Here is a 3,641-nt window from a genome sequence, read left to right on the forward strand (position 1 = left end):
AAAAATTCAGATGCAATTTGATTGTAAGAATTTGGAATACCAAATAATGGGATGCTGAGAATGTAGACAATGGTTAACACCAAGTCCCCGAGCCACAAACGGTCCGCAGCGTTGTCCAGATGCCGCGAACCGGCGGCACAAGACGGCAGGTTTTAAGCTCCCAACGCCGCCGCGGCGGCGACTTCGACCCAACCCCAAATGGGACTTGCATGCGATGTGCGCCGTGGCGGTTGACCCCGAAATCCTGTCAAAACTCCGCCGCCGAAATTCTGCTGGACTTATCCTCGGTGCCGAATCTGCTTCACCATCGTGCCCACACTGGCACTAACGATAAGCAGCGACGGTAAAAACAAAGTGTCGGAGGAGCAGAATTGAAAAGCTGCCTCCCACCATCAAGGAGCACGAAGGAGCGGTAGGGTCGCTGCGATGCCGCTTCGTCGTTGAATCCGCCACCCACCTTGAGAGAAAGCCACCTTGGACATTACCGCCACTGCTATCACCTCCCACGAATCTCGGCTTTTCCTCCAGAAATGACGACCTGCTCTACTAGGAAGGGTGTGCAATGCGACAATCTCAGGTTCAACAAGTTGCCGAATTTGGAAATTTTCGCATCCAACAAGTGATGCCTTTATCTAGCGTGAGATAGATCTCTGAAGTCGTTGTGAGCACGTAGATTGCCTATTTGTAGAAACATGGATTGTGGGGTCGAAGTTGAAGCTAGCGGAGTGTGATGTGGACTTGGCAGCGTCTCTGATCTATTTTTGTCGCTGAGTGTGTTGTTTAGAAGAAGCCATGATTGCAATTGTTACTTGCCGAGAGATGATGTGATTTACACCACCGGGAGCTTTTCTGCCATCCGAATCTCTATCGATTTCTCGATCGGGGTGCAAACAGCGAGGCCAGTAGACAACATGTCACGCGGCCCTTCGTGGTTCGAATCGTAGAGGTGGTTCATGCGAGACGAGGATTAGGTGTTTCAACATGGTTTATTTCTTTCACCGCGACACCGAGGTTGCAACGAAGCCATCAGGCACTTCACGAGGGCGGATCCGAGCTCCGCTCATTCCACACTTAGCAGTTTCTTATGGTGCTCGCATATCTTCCTCAAAAGATGCCAATGCCCGGTTCGCAACGACGAATGCATGATCGGCGTCGCTGTCCTCGACACTGCGCACTGCGCATGAATACTGCTCAGGCATGGGCGACGCACAACAGCTGTCTGATGAGAGTTTGACTGTCGATGGCGGAATGGGCGCTCTCGATTCACCAACCCTCAAAGCTCCAGAAACTTTTTCCCACAAAAGTTGAGGTCTCGGCAGGAATATGATTCAAAGGATTCGAATGTTATGTATTACATTCGTTGGAGATTTGGCGAGATGCCGCCACCACACCTGTAATCTATATCCCGGTCTTGTGAGACATGCGGGGGGGGGGGGGGGAGCAAGTTGACATTTCACACGTACCCGAAAGGCGAAGGAACGCGATAAAGAAGCTTCCTCCTCCGCATCGCGCACACCTCATCGTCGCTTCTTTCCTAATCGGGGAGTTGTTGCCTTCACGAATTGGGACGGTTTTCCGCGACATCATTGTGGAAAGGTACGTCCTGGAGCCGATTGCCAGCGCACGCAACAACCCGAGTCCCGACCCACGCACCACCGTATATCGCGGCAGCCAAAATGGGATCGGTCCACCGCAGTTGGGGTTCATTCTGCTCCTCGCGAACTGTGCAAGCTCATGAATCTCGACAACGACAACAAAACACGAGCTCCATCAGGCCGCGTGAGAACCACCCACCAGTTGGTAACGACTCATTCCCTACGAGGAAATTCTCCATGCACTTATTGCTTGAATTTCGAGCCGTCAAACTCGCGTAACTCCATGAGAGTGTGCGCCAAATAACACAGACAGTTCGGCATAATGACCCAGCTCGCAAAGGAATCGTGGTGGTTACGACTTCATCGCCGGGCGGCACCCAGTATAACATCAATAGAATAAAATTCACTCACTTCACTATTTGTCGTCGTGAAACATTTCATAAGCTTCAGCGGAGTGGCCCCACCGACCTTCCAATGTATGTGAACTTTTACATTTTTTTCATTTGTTTTTTTAATTGTTTTTTTTTTTTTTTAATTGCATCTTTTTCATTTCTGAAAACAAATGGTGCTCAGGATACAGAAACTGGATTCAAATGGACTTGGGCAAAAATGGTGTGTAAAATTCATTCTGTGGCTCAAAGATCCTTCTTTGTTGCATGGAATTGTCCCTCATGGTAGATGAAGATCTTCCCTTGATTTGTGCACACGCTTGATCTAAATGGTGCAGCTTACTCCATCAAAATGGACGCTTACAAAGTATAATTATTGAAAGGGACCTCTCTGAATTTATTTGGTGCCCAAAAAACATAACCTGTGTTTATTCATTTATATTATTATTTGCGTTAGAGAAGGTAGAAGAGGACTTTTATATGTGTGTATATGTGTATAGGAGTAGCAAATATTTCTAAGCTGTATCTTAGTTTGGTTAAGTTTTAATAAATAAATTTGTCTGCAATTTCCTAATTTTTATTTTCCACAATAGTTTAATTTTTAAAAAAATTAAGCAAGTGAATTTGAATCCTTTTAATAAATTTCCATCAAAAGTTTAGAACCATGTGGGAGAAGGTTCTCCACTTGACAACCATGACCACATAAAACTATGCACAATTTGATTTTATAACGTCTTTTTATAGAACATACAGGACATTGTGGCTTTCTGTTGAACCTTTCACATGTTTGTCTGTATTATGTTATTTATTTGTTTGTTTGATTGTAGCTAGCAGATAGTGTGAGGAATGAGGTTTTAAGAGATGAAATTTGGGTGCCACATAGCATCCCATTCCTGAATAATCCTGGGGATCTGATACATGACACCACTGATACATGGAATTTGTCCTCATTACTAATAAATACAATTGGAAATAATATAATAAATAAGGATGAATACAATTATACTTCATACAAGTCATTGTGTAATGGGGTTGGTGGGTGGGTTGGTTAAGAGAGTATCTGAGAAATAACAAGTGAACTTGTCCTCAATGTGAGCTGTTGCATCTGGCCCTCACAATCACATCACATTTAAGGTTCATTCCTAATTCATAAATACATATATATATATATATATATATGCATTCAGTACAAGGTAGATTGTGTGCAATAAAGGGGAAGTACCATGATCTATTTTGTATGAATATTTGTGTATACATACATTATGTAATTAAGCATGATTTATATTTTTTTGAACTCTAGTTGGCTGTTTTTGAGAAGTACTTCATTTTAGAACTTGGAAATGTCTCTTTTCAACTCCAATTCTGTGATGATGATGATGATGATGATAATAATAATAAAAAGCCAGTGAGAGGCCTTGTTAATGTTATTTTTTAATATTTTTAACAATTTGTCTTTCTTGCAACTTGCATCCTCTTTTGTTCTGTACACATAAATAAAAATAATAAAATATGGTTTCATTTACTTCTTTAGTGTTTGTTTTGTTTTTTTATAGAATACATATAAATATTTGCTTCTTTAGTTGATTAAAGATAAAAATGACAATATGATTGATGCAAAGAGAATAACATTTGACGATTGAGAGAATTATGTGATTCT

General features: G+C 42.5%; 1 long non-coding RNA gene across 1 annotated transcript; it reads left to right on the forward strand.

Annotated features, from left to right (window-relative positions):
- The first annotated feature begins 204 nt into the window (after nt 1–204).
- Nucleotides 205–2,649, forward strand: LOC141044742 (uncharacterized). The gene is made up of 2 exons (XR_012216416.1): nt 205–2,071; nt 2,169–2,649. It is a non-coding gene; the product is annotated as an uncharacterized LOC141044742 (long non-coding RNA).
- Nucleotides 2,650–3,641: the final 992 nt, after the last annotated feature.

This window comes from Physcomitrium patens, chromosome 22 (genome assembly GCF_059467195.1).
Source record: "Physcomitrium patens ecotype Gransden chromosome 22, ASM5946719v1, whole genome shotgun sequence".
Lineage (NCBI taxonomy): Eukaryota > Viridiplantae > Streptophyta > Bryopsida > Funariales > Funariaceae > Physcomitrium > Physcomitrium patens.